This window comes from Myodes glareolus, chromosome 3 (genome assembly GCF_982192425.1).
Source record: "Myodes glareolus chromosome 3, mMyoGla1.1, whole genome shotgun sequence".
NCBI classification, from domain to species: domain Eukaryota; kingdom Metazoa; phylum Chordata; class Mammalia; order Rodentia; family Cricetidae; genus Myodes; species Myodes glareolus.
Genome location: NC_142028.1, coordinates 73,132,909 through 73,146,292, shown reverse-complemented (window position 1 = coordinate 73,146,292; position 13,384 = coordinate 73,132,909). Strand labels below are relative to the sequence as shown.

Below are 13,384 nucleotides of genomic sequence, written 5' to 3'. Positions count from 1 at the left end.
GTTGATGATGATATTCATAATGATGATGGTGACAGTGATGGTGGTGAAGACAGGCAATGATCATGGTAATGGCCATGCTTCTGTTGATGATGACATTCACAGTGATCTTGGAAATGGCAGTGGTGGGAATGATTCTGGTAAGATGATGGTGATAGTGGTGGTGATGATAGGGACAGTGTTGCTATAATGATGGTGGTGATGGTGTGGTGATGAGAGCACCAGTACTGGCAATGATGATGGTGGCAGTACCAGTGGAGAGATGGCAGGGGTGGTGGTGATGATATGAATAATAGTGAAATGATAATAGTAGTGATAATGATGGTAACAATGATGGTGGTGGTAGTGGTGGTGATGCTGGTGATATAAATAGTGGTAATAAAATAATGGTGGTAAGGATGATTCCATTGCTCATTTGTCATTTGATGAGCTTCTGCTTTGGGCCAGGCCCTGAGCACTTTCTGCTCTCTCATTTAATTCTTGTAACACCTCTGCAGTGACTCCTAAGGATTGTGAGCTGGAGAAAGAACACAGCCTGTTCGAGGGTGTGTAACCACTTCAAATAGGTCTTGAGTATCAGTGGGCTTCAGTGGGCTTCGCTGAAGAGTTGATGCTCTTTCTACCCTTGGGTCCATGACCAATGGGCTATGGGTCTGGCAGATGAATGAATATTCAAAGGATCCCCTGGAGCATGAAGCTCAAATCCATGAGAAATGAATAGTGTCCTAAATAGATGTGCATGCAACCCTTGTTCAGAGCTATGTGGTGACATGACTGCCCAAAATCAAGTTAATTGCAAAGTGTTGTGTTGCTGTTTTTCCTCAATGAGATGCTAAGTGCTCAGTCACCAATAGGAGGAACTTTGAAAAATAATTTCAAAGACGGGTCTATGTGCTGACAATGGAAGCAGCATTCATCATCCTGTACAACATTCAAGGTGCTTTACCCAGAGACAAACATGGTCATCCTGTGGAGGAAGGAGGCCACACTCCAGGGTGGGCATAGAAGCCTGGGGCATTGGATCTGAGCCTCCATTTGCCTTTCTTACTTGACTTCATCTCTCTGAGACCCAGCACCAGTGGCTAACAACTTGCTAAGAAGCCATTAGATGCTATTGTGGATGGATGAATGAATGAATGATGGGGAAAAAAAGAAAGACTGAATTACAGTAACAGGTGCTTAAGAAGCCATGAAGGGTGTTTTCCCAAGGAGAATATGACCTTGATAATTCTATAGACACAAGCCAGGCCTGTGGTACCTGCAGGTCGGGGAAGGAGGAAGGCGACTTTCTGTTCTGTGAGCAGGATGCTGAGGTCCTATGCCCAGGGAACTTGGTCTTGTACCCAGAGTGACTGTGTGGGGAAGGGTCCATGCCTGGGCTTTGCTTTGGATGCATGTTTTAGAGTTTGCCAAAAGCTGACAGACAAGTGGTAGAGTCATCACATTCTGCTTCTCTGCCCCTCACAGGCCTCTCTCTGACACAGCCTGGAAACCTTTCAGAAGCCCTGGCCTAGCTTGACCACGACACCACAGTGAGCTCCGGATAGGTGAGTTTTCCCCGTTTCCTCCAGCACATGCGCAACACAGACTTAGAGCAGAAGCCTCCAGGCAATGTCTTACAGGTAGGAGGTAGATGTGAGATGTGAGACTTTGGAATAAAGCCCCCAAAATGTTGAGGTGGGGGCCATTATTAGCATTTCTGCTGCTGTTTGTGTGTGGTAAGGAGGACGTTCTGGGAGGGGAGCTAGGGAGTCCATTCTGACTCAGGCCATCTTCACCTCTCAGTAGAGGCCCAGAACACCCCTGCAGAGCTAGGCAGTGGACTCAGGGAGTGGACAGTCCAGGACCTACCTGGCCCAGGCCCAGGAGGAATGGAATGTTGCCACAGCCGTCTCCTGGGGCTCAGGCTCCTGCATTGTTCTGTTAGTCTTGCATCCACAAGAGAGTCTGGCTAGGACTGGATGCACACAGTATCTGTGAGTGTTCTTGGTGAAAGAATCTATGTCCTGTCTATCAAATCATGATTGACGTCTGACTCAGACAGTCACCAGTCCCAGGCCTTCCCTCTCATGGCCACTCACCTTGATAATCTTTTGTTGCCTGCTGGACTCTGTTCTCTGTGCTGTGCATGGAGGTATAGAGATGAAAAATAATCAGTATTACCTTCTAGAAGCTTCCATTGCCATTGAAGAAATGGGTATATAGGGAGGCACAGCACACTAGAGCCTATGGAGCAGGAGGGTCTGCTCTGTCTGAACGGGCTACAGGCCCCCTCAGGAAAGACTATTTGCATCTGGCACTTGAGCTGGGTTTTGAAGGACGAGTACAAGTTCACCAGGCCCTTCTGACCATGGGCAAAGAGTCCCCTGATGTCAAAGATAGCAAGTACACAGCTAGAGTAGCTGGATTAGGGCAGAATGGGGAGGGGGAGCAGAAGTAAGTCTTAGAGAGCTGCAGGGTACCAGGGAGCCAGCTTCTGTGTGAACAGGGGAGCATCAGCTCTGTGGCTCCGAGAGGAGTTTGGACTAAGCACTGACAAGAGATGCTGGTCTTGGGTCCCTCTGAGTGGTCACCGGGGCTCTGGGCAGCCTGTCCCATGCTGGGTGTCTGCAGTCAGGCTTTCCTAGTACTGCAGCCCTTCAGAAAGGCTGTAAGCACATCAGGCCCCACCCTGAAAGGGCAGCAGCTCTGGCCATGGGCTGTTGGCTTGTCCTCTTCCATCTACACTGGCCCACCTCTCCTCTGGCCCCTACAGCACCATTAGCCACCTGCCCAGGGCAAGATCTTTTAAGGGCTCAGCGTTGGTATTTGGTCCCTGCCCTCCCTCCACTTCCCTGTATGACCCCTGGGCGGTGACTGACACTTCACAGTTTTGAAGCTTTACAGTTTCCTCTCTTGGCAGAGGTCCAGACACTGTCACAGCTGTCACTCCACTGTGGCACAGAGAAAGGGAAGGTTCTGGAGCCAGAAGGAGCTGCCCCCAGCACTTCCCTGCCCTCCCATGGGGAGCAATGTGATTAGGGCCAACTCCATCTCCCCAGTCACCAAACACCTGCCTCTTAGATGGCTCCAGCATCCAACAAAAGTGTGGTATGAACATTGCGTGCAGGGCCCCTGCTGGGGCCGGAGTTCACATGCTAAGCTCTTGGCTGCCTCATGCCCCTGCTGTGGGGCAAGTGACTGGAAAGACCTGTGAGGTTCAGTTCCAAGGAATCATGAGCCATGGGCACGTGCACCCGGGCAGGAAGTGATGCAATGATCTTGGCTTTCCTTGGCAAAATCCACTTACCAGAACTCCAACCTGGGTGCCAGTGGACACTGGAAGCCAGGCAACAATAGGATGCTATGTAAACAAGGGAGTGACCGCACTGTGAGAAAGAAGCCTGGGCACACAGGAGAAGCCAGGCAGGTGCAGAAGAGAGGCCGCACTGTGCTGCCAAGGGCTGTGGCAGGGAGAACGCCTGAGGGAGGGAGGAAAGGAGGAAGGCATGGGGGCTGGTGCGGGAGGGATGTATCCAGTGGCACTTCAGTGGGGCAGTGGGAGGGGGCTGCCCAGGCAGTAGACTGCACAGTATGCTCAAATACATGAAAAACCAGGCTGTGGGAACTTTCACACGCCTGGGGCATTGTTAGCTGGCTTTTCTGGTGACCTGCCCAGCATGGCTTCTGTCACAGAGGGGCATTTCCAGTCTGCTGGCTCAGATGTCACCTGGAGAGTCACAGCTGGGTCCGGGCCTGCAGGTTGAGAGGAATGGGGTTGAGTTCCATGCTGAGGGCATCCAGGCAGCCTGGGGAGCAGGAGACTGGAAAGCTCCTGTGGCTTCCTCATGGGGTCATGGGCCCTCGACTGCCCTCAGACTGAAGAGGCCTGGAAACATTTTTGTGTGCGTGCCAAACACATGGAACAGTAGATGTGGGACTCAGGCACCATGCAGTCTGTGCTATGGAACCATAAATAGAGGCCTAAGACAGGGTGGATGCCCTGAGGAGACCTTCTGAGCTAGGTGGTCACCACGGGGAGGATTACAGCTAGGGGAGGCTGAGAACCATCTGGGTGCCAGATACTGCCTCAGTTTTTATGTGGGTACACTTCCTGCCTGAATAACTATCGAGCAGATTAGAACTGATGAACAGAGAGGCCTTGCAATCAGCCCCAGTACCTACAGCCAGGAAGTTGTCCTAGGCAGGTTGAACACAAGCCGTCAGGCTCCAGATTTGCTCTCTGGTCTACACTGCCCTTCAGTACAGGTTCGTCAACACTCCAGATACCTACAGAGTTGAAACTCTGTGTGCCTGCTTTTCTCTACCACATACTAGGAACTCAACAAAGACATGTTTGTTAAACTGGATCCTAAAAGCATTAGGACAGAGCACGGATGGGGAGGTGTCCTCGAACAGAGAGGGGAGCTGAGGCAAAGGCCTCAGGTCAGAGACCCTGGAGTCCACAAGAGGCATTGCCAGTCCTGGAAGGCTGAGGGGTCTGGATGAGGGGGTGTCCAAATGGAAGTCCTGCCAGCAGCCTTTCTCATCTAAGGACTAGAACATGCTACCCTCCCCTCCTGACCTGCTGTGCCCCACATTCACACTCATCACTTGTTCCCTCAAAGGCTCCCATGAGCCAGATCACAGGAGGCCACAGATGAGGAAAGTGAGACCATTCAGAACTGCCTCCTGCCCAGTATGGGAGCACACACCTGTAATCATTCCAGCACTAGGGGTGGAGGCAGGACAATCAGTAGTCCAAGACAGACTCACTCTCTCTCTCTCTCTCTCTCTCTCTCTCTCTCTCTCTCTCTCTCTCTCTCTCTCTCTCTCTCCTCTCTCTCTCTCTCTCTCTCTCTCTCTCTCTCTCTCTCTCTCTCTCTCTCTCTGTGTGTGTGTGTGTGTGTGTGTGTGTGTGAGAGAGAGAGAGAGAGAGAGAGAGAGAGAGAGAGAGAGAGAGATGGGTGGAGGGTGGGGGAGAGAGAGAGGAGAGAGAGAAGAGAGAGAAAAGGAGATAGAGAGGAGAGAGAGAGAAGAGAGGAGAGAGATTTCTTCTAAGCAAGTGGTTGTTTCGGGATGATTAGGACATGGAAAGGAGTGAGGCTTGGCTTTTTCTTTGTTTTTGCAAAGACCCTTTTTCTTCCTCCCTTCTTAGGCTGTCCAGTGAAAGCCAGGCGTGGGCTTTATCTCCGTGGCTCCGTGGCTTCCTGACTGGGCATCCTTGGCAAATCGGCCCACCTTTCTGTCCTCCACTTCTAGCTCCATAGAGCAGGAATTAAAAGCACTTGTGGAAATGAATAGGGTGTGGTTGGAGAGCCCACAGCACCAGGCTCAGGGGAAGTTCCCGGGCACATGGCCCCATTTTCACACAAAGCAAGGGGTGCAGATCTCGGATCTATATAACATCAGCCAGCTACACGAACCCACATAGGCATGCCAGGTCCTAGAGGCAGACACAACTTCATCATTTTGTATATTTAACATGCAGTTTAGACCCTCTTAATATCTTCCATTCTGGTTGCAAAGTAACACATATTTATAGAGAAAACTTTGGGAAAATGACGAAAAGGGTTCCTCTACCTACCCTTCCACATCCATTGTTGAAATAGTCACTTTCTTTCCCATGTTTTTTCTCTCTCTTTCCTTCTTTCTTGCTTTCTCTTCCTCCTCCTCTTTTTCTTTTTTTCTGTTTTTCTTTTTTTGAGACAGGGTCTTTCTATGTAGATCAGCTCACCTCAGCCTCACAGAGATCCACCTGCCGCTGCTCCCAAGTGTAAGAATGAAAGGTGTGTACTGCTGTGCCCACCGACATGATTTGTTGTTGTTGTTCCTATTACAGGTAACCAAGCTCAGGGCCTCATACTAGGCAAGGGTTCTATCACTGAGTTATAATTCTGGTCCTCTTTATTCTGAGGTAAGGTCTTCAATTCACTCTGTAGCCCAGGCATATTCAAACTTTTCATCTTTCTACCTCAGTTTCTGACGTATTTTGAATTATAGGCCTGTATTTACTGCCTGGCATCTTTCATCTTCTTTCTGTCTGTACCTTTTTTCTGTCTTTCACCTTCTTTCTGTCTGTACACTTTTAAAGTGTGTAGGGGGGTATAGCATAATTAATAGCAACCCAGAAACAGATATTGAAGTTCAAGCTGAAGGTCAGAAAAGCAAAACAGCCAAGCCACTAGAGAAGTTTTATATCTACCAAGCATGGGTGACTGCAGACTGAACCCTGAGCCTCTGAGCCCCGAGACTTCTCCTGTTTTATATCCCTTAGTGTGGGGATTAAAGGCATGTGACTCCCTAGTCCTGGGATTAAAGGTGTGAGCCACCACCACCTGGATCTGTTTCTGCATTGATCTTGTGTAGCCCAGGGTAGCCTTGAACTCATAGAGATCCATCAGCCTCTGTCTCCCATATCCTGGGATTAAAGGTGTATACAACCACTGCCTGGCCTGTATGGCTGACTAGTGTGGCTGTTTTGCATTCTGCCCTTCAGTCAAAAATACAAATGAAATATCACTATGTATGTGTGTTTGTCTGTCTGTGTCTTTGGACTAGAGTCTGCGTTCTGTTTTTTAACCAGGCTGGGCTACTGAGTCAGGCCACTGGGCAGGGCTGTCTGTCCTTCCATCCAGGAGCACTGGAGGCCATGATTGCATGCTCCCCTTCTGCCCTGGTGGCTGGTTGGAGGCATCTGACCTTCGGATGTTCTGTGTCTCTGGCAGACGCACAGTAGACACTAATTTTAGCTTCGCTTCTGGGGCCTGCTGGTTGTAGGGTCTGCATATAATGGACGCCTTATGTAGACAGCTGCCCATAGTGCAGGAAGAAGTGTCCCACCTTAAAATGCTTCTCGTCACCAGCCAACACTCTGCTCTCGGAGAACAAGCCAGCTCCCTGTTCCTTTTCCCACCAGGAAGGGGCTGTTGTTTGCGTTCATGGCCAGGAGTCTGCACGGAGGGCAGGCGGCCCACCCAGCACACACTGGGAGGCGGCTGTACAAACACAACTAGAGGCTCCAGTTTGAACAGAAACAGCTCAGAGAGATGTCCCAAGAAATAGTTGGGGATGTGCGGAGACTCTTTAGAGTCACAGCTCAAGGCTTTGTCAAGTGTGTACAAAGGGACAGTGTCATTCAGTGCCCCGCTTGTCCTGTGTCCTGCTGATGTATACTCAGCAACAGAGGTGAGGGAACTGAGGCTGGAACAGAGAGCACTTTGCTTGGCACGATGCAGCAAGTCAGTGGCAGGGACTTGAATCTGAGCATGGGTGGATCTCACTCCTAGGCTTGTGTTTCTGTTCAGCACCTGGTAGGTAAGTGGCCCAACCTGACCCAGACAGTCCCAGTCAGATCCAGCCAGATTCACAGCCAGCCACTGCATCTTTCCTTCTGCTTGGATTTCTTCATCCAAAATGGGAACACTTTAATTCATTCCTCCTTCCCTTTCTTTTCTCCTGTCTTCCTTCCTTTAATCATTTTGGGTTTTTTGTTTTTGTTTTGGTTATTGTTGTTTTTGTTGTTTTGTTTTTGGCCAATACTAAAACAGCTGTCTTGAACTAGGATGATCCTAAATGCAAGATTCCCCTGCCTCAGCATTCCTGTGTGTTGGGATTACAGGTCTGCATCACAGGGTGTCCTGTCTCCCTCCCTCCCTCCTTCGCCCCTCTATTTCTTCCTAGAAAGTCTCCTGTATCCTGGAATGACCTCAAATTCATAATGTAACCAAGGACGATCTTGACCTTCTGACACTCTTGTTTCCATCTGTCCAGCGGATTGCAGGCATTTGCCACCATTTTCTTTATGTTGTTCTGGGAATCAACCCCAGGGCTTTGTACTTGTTAGGCAAGCACCCTACCAACTGAGCTGTCATTTATTTCTGCTTTAAAATAATACACTTGGGCTGGGGCAGAACCCAGTGGTTGCACATTTGTCAAGCATCCGTGAGGCTCTGGGTTTTACCCTCAGCACTGGGAAAAATAAATAAATAAAAATAAAATTATGTTTGTTGAAAGTAAATACTTCCAGTGGTCTGTTTCTCAGGTAGAAAGGGAAGCTATGGCAGAATCTTGCTTGAAACCTGATGAATCTCTTCTTGCCCATGTGAATAAGAACCAGGAGTCTTAGCTTGACATCAATAGCCCACCTGTGGATATCCCCAAGCCTGGGCTCCCTCAACACTTAGCAGTTACCATGACTCTTAGGAAAGGTAGAAAGTTTTCCTTATTGTCTTTCTCTTGGTCAAACTAGAGCTCCACAAGGTGGGAAAACAATGGGATACTTGCCTCCATATTCCTGGGCTGTCGGGAGGGGTTCACCCATGGTTCTTCCTAAGGACCCAAGCTTTAACCCAGACTGGAATCTGATGAGGCACAGCTGTCAGCTGAGAAAGGAAGGGATGCTAACTATACTCCCAGGACAAGGTAACAGAAGCCCTGAACCTGGACAGGCTGGCGGGGGGTGCCTCCCTCCCTACTCCAGGCCCGTAATGACAATGCAGCCTGTGTAAGATGTCTCCAGGCCCCCACCCCAGTCCAGGCTCTTCAGGAACAATACATAGCAACCACTCTAGGGACTGTCTCTACATAGACCCCTGGTTGCAGTCCCTCACCCTCTCGTGCACTGATGTCCTAGGTTCTATCCTTTGGAATTCTCCTGCTCATTGACTGAGGGCTCCAGCCTCAGTTTCCTGGTTTACAAAATGGCACTAGTGATTCCAGCTCTTGGGCTGCCATGTTGTGTGTCATGGGAAATAGCTTTTCAAATGTGCAGCCACACAAAGTCAGCCATGTTCCTCTGAGGTTTCCCAGCATTTAGAGAACACTCCTGAGAAGTGTCCTGGATGCTCCACGAGGGTGGCATTCTCTGGAAGGAGTCCTTGAGGTGTGTTACCCATGTGTGCCATCTAACTGTGAACCTTCTCAAATTCTGACTTATTCTTAGAGATGCAGCCAAGAACAGAGCCCATGGAAAGGTGGATATTTGTGATAAGTTTATTTCTTTATCTAATCAGCTCTCCAGGGGTAGTCATATGTATGTATGTATGTATGTATATATACATATGTATGTATTGTGTTTGTTCATTTGTCCCCCACTCACCTATTTACTCTACATATACCAGCACAGCTCTGTCCCCTGTCAGGACAAACATGTGTAAACAGGTCATACAGGGACCCTTTCCTGGGAGAGCTCAGCATCTAAGCAATAGCTGTGATTTGGGTTTAGTAAGGAAGGAGAAGTGACCCAGAGGTGGAGGCCTGAGGGAGGGAGCCAACGCTGCCTTTGGGGTAGCTGGAAAAGATTTCATCCAGAAGCTGGCTCCCAGTGAGGGGGTTCAAATACAGAGAAAAGACCCCATTGTCTGAAGAAAGAAAAGCTAAGAATAGACCATGATAGGTGGATGGAAGGAGTCCAAGTTGGCCTTGAAGTATCTCAATCGAAATCCAGCAAATGCTTTCATAAAACTGCTACCAGCGCACAATGGGAAAATTACTACAGATGAGCAGCCTAGGAATTTTGAGGTTGGTAAATAAATAGACAACACAGTCTCCGGATCAGGAAGCCTAGAACTAGGTACCAGTGTGCCTGAGGGCACAGCCTGGAAAAGTGTGCGCGGGAACCTTCCAGATGGACAGATGGGTGACTCCTGACTAGAGGGAGCTACTTGTAGCGGGGGAGGAATAAACTTCAGTCCTGTACCAGAATTAATTCCAAAGTGATTAAAGCCACACGAGGGTACCAAAACAACAGTAGTAACGCAATACTCACACCCAGGCAGATGACTTAGGTTTAAAACCAAATGTAGGAATTGTGAAAGGATTCTAAAACTCAGTAATTGGGGTTAAAGATGATCCCCAACTGCACAGATTACTTGAGCCAGTGTTTCAGGACTGAAGGGTTGATGCACTCCCATGCAAAGAACTCCTGTCAAAGACGCAAAGACAAATTGTCCATAGAAAAACAGGCAGAGAAATGAGCCAGCCATCCCCAAAGATGAACTGAGACAAAAAGATACTCACTATGGAGGTGAGCTGTTCTTTGAGCTAGGGGGAGGGACTTCAGAGACTAAGAGTCCCTGGGGAGATGAGCAGCAGGAGACAGGAACATGTGAGCATCAGGCAAGTGCATGTGATGGGTGCACATTTTATGGAGGGAAAACTGCACAGTATGCACCAGTGTTCAAAGTGTGCCTATCTTGAACTCAGTGGCCAACTTCTGCATAGGCATCTTAAGAAAATGACTGAGCCCCCAGCCTTGTGTGCGCACATGCCTATGTGGAAGGCAACAGCATGGTGTATTAGTTAAAAATGTGGAATGTGAAGTCAGCAGGACCTGGGTTTAGGCTGTGTGTCTCTAGAAAAATGACTTAACATCTCTAAGCGTCAGGATCCCCATCTGTATAATGAGCATTATTGCCATACTGCTGCCTCCCTAACAACAGTGGTTCTCAACCTGTGGGTCGCTGTCCCTTTGGGTCAAATGTCCCTTTTACAGGGGTTGCCTAAGGCAGATATTTACCTTTCAGTTCATAACAGTAACAAAACTGCAGTTATGAAGTAGCAACGTGTAACATGTGGGGCCGGCTTGTTGGGGTTTCTGTCTGGCCCAGTACCCCAATAAGCCAGCAAGTCCCAAGGAAAATCACGCACAAGACTCCATAAGGTTATAAACTGATTGGCCCATTAGGTCAGGCTTCTTGTTAACTCTTATAACATATAGTAACCCATTATTCTTATCTATGTTAGCCATAATGGCTCCGTACCTTTTCTCAGCTGGGCAAGTTACATGCTGCCTCTTCAGTGATCTGCGCAGGAGTGGCTGAGGAACTTTTCTCCTCCCTAGCCTTATCCTATTCTCATTACTCCGCCTCTACTTCCTGTCTGGTTGACCCGCCTATACTTCCTGCCTGGCCAATCAGCGTTTTATTAAAATAAATGATTGACAGAATACAGATTATTCTCCCGCACCAGCAACGAAAATAATTTTACGATTGGGGGTCACTATATAATATGAGGAGCTGTATTAAAGGGTTGCAGCACTCGGAACATTGAGAACCACTGCTCTAAAGCTTAAGTGAGGATATTTACAAAACTCTTAGTAGATGACCTGGGAGAAGTGCTGAATAACAGAGATTATTTTGTTGCCAATAAGAATTGTGTTGTTTGAACAGTGAAAAAGGTGAGGGGAAGCAGCCAAATAGTCCATCAGTAGGGAGCTATTGGTTAAAGGCTGAAGGAATGTGCGTAACCCTGAACTAGGGCATGGGAAGATGCCTGTGCTATATTAGCACATATTTAAAGAGTCTAGCATAGGAAAGGCATATTCCGGGTAGCATAGAAGTGTGGCTCTGTGCATTCAGAAAGACAGTTGATTTTTACAGTTCACAGAATATATATATATATATATATATATATATATATATATATATATATATATATATATATGTCCCCCATAAACACTGAAATAGCAAAAGCTGAACTAGTAGAACTTCAGCAGGGTGAAGCCTCTGGTCATTTGGTTTTTGGTCACTTAATGCATAGCCTTTTTGTCAGACTGTTTCTCTTTGAAGATTCCCTGTGTTACACACACACACACACACACACACACACACACACACTTCTATTCAGAGACTCCTGAGTAACTCCTGGATTCCTTGACACTTGTTTCCATGACCCAGGCATGCAACTCCAGCCTGAGCAGAACACATCGGATGTGTATTTTCCCCATAAGGTACTAAATAAGACTCTTGTGCTTAGGGGCGCTAGTCAGCACTTCCGCAGTACCTTTGAGGGCCATTTTAAAATAAAATCATCAAAGGGACAAAAAAAAGAGAGAGAAAGAAAGAGGGAAGGAGGGAGGGAGGGAGGGAAGGAGGGAGGAAGGAAGGAAGGAAGGAAGGAAAGAAGAAATACAGAGAAGGAAGGAAAGAAGAAAGGAAGGAAGGAATACAGAGAAGATAGCACTAAATGATTTCCATGCGAGGATGCTTGTTTAGAGTCTAGAAGCCAAGAAAGAAAAGTGGAGCCTCCCTTTGTTCAAGCTCATCCAGAACCACGTAGGTGAGGTAACTCAAAAATGTCCCTGCCTTGGAAACCCTGACTGCTCTTTGGACTGGAGAGGGAGGAGGAGAGGGAGTGGGGGGGGGGGGAGAGGGAGTGGGGGGAATGGGTGGGTATGGGGAGGAGGGGAGGAAGTGGAAATTTTTATAAACAAACAAATAAAAAAAATTAAAAAAATGTCCCTGCCTTGTGTATCTGCAGGTGACAATAGAGCAAGCACAGAGTAGATCAGTCTGAAACCAGGAATCCGTGAGTAGAGGTCACCTGTATTTTACAGGTAGGCTTTTCATCCATCTAGGCTGCTGTACCAAACAAACAAGAAACATAACACTTGTGGTTCTGCAGCCCAGAAGTTCAGGGTTAAGGCAGACTTGGTCTGGTGAGGCAATAATAATAATAATGATAATAATAATAATAATAATAATATAAACCATTGTCTGTCTCATGGAAGGGGGCTCTGTTGACCTTTCATAAGTATACTGATCTGATTCAGGAGCTCTATCCCAGGACCTAATCACCCCACAGAGGCCTCAACTCCTCTGGGGAGGTGGGATTTCAACATAAACATTTAACCCATTATTTATTCATCTTGTGTGTGTTTGTGTGTGTGCATATGTGTGCACGCGCAAACACGTGCATGCTCACTTGTGCATGAATTCAAATACACTTTACAGTGCGCATGTGGAGGTCAGAGGGAAACTTCCAGGAGTCTTTCCACTGTGTGGATCCTGGGAACTAAACTCAGTTCATCGGGCTTGGGGACAGGGGACCTTACCCACCGAGTCATCTCACAGATCCAGCATAAGCACTTGGAAGGGATCCAAATATTCACACCTCAGCAGATGATCTGATGTATGGCGGTTACCTGAGAGCCAGGACTTAGTCCCGCTGTGCTTCACACTTGAACTTTTTATAGTGTACACGTTTGACATAAGAGTCAAAGCAACAAAGCTGCTTTTATTTTGGAAGAAAACTCGTCATGGATGACATTCAGTTCCCAAGACAAAAGTCAAAGCTCATAATTATTTTTTTCAAAAGAAGACATTCTCACTTATTGTTTACAATATGCCACAGACTTATAAGCCCTCTATTCATTTGCTTATTTTTAATTATGTTTGATTAGGTTTCCCAGTCAGGCTTTAAATTCCTGGTCTCTGCCCCCAAGTAACTAGCCCTGAAGGCGTGTACCACTGCACTCTACTGCCTTACACACATTCTCATGTGTTTCTCACCTAAACCTTCCCGAGACAGATTGTATTATCATCCCTATTGTGGGGGAGAGGTGAAAAGAGGTCAGACAGTGTATGCACAGGATCACAGCCAATCAGAGTCTGTCTACATCCAAACC

The 13,384-nt window shown here is 47.7% G+C and overlaps 1 protein-coding gene across 5 annotated transcripts in view; it reads left to right on the top strand.

The window, feature by feature from the left end:
- The window catches only part of Hivep3 (HIVEP zinc finger 3), a 408,014-nt gene that overhangs the window by 267,115 nt on the left and 127,515 nt on the right, over positions 1 to 13,384 (top strand). For all 5 annotated transcript variants that reach the window (XM_085686505.2, XM_085686507.2, XM_085686500.2 and 2 more), the window contains one exon: positions 1,465 to 1,544. The gene's annotated coding sequence lies outside the window, so the exon portion shown is untranslated. The remainder of the gene's footprint in view (positions 1 to 1,464; positions 1,545 to 13,384) is intronic.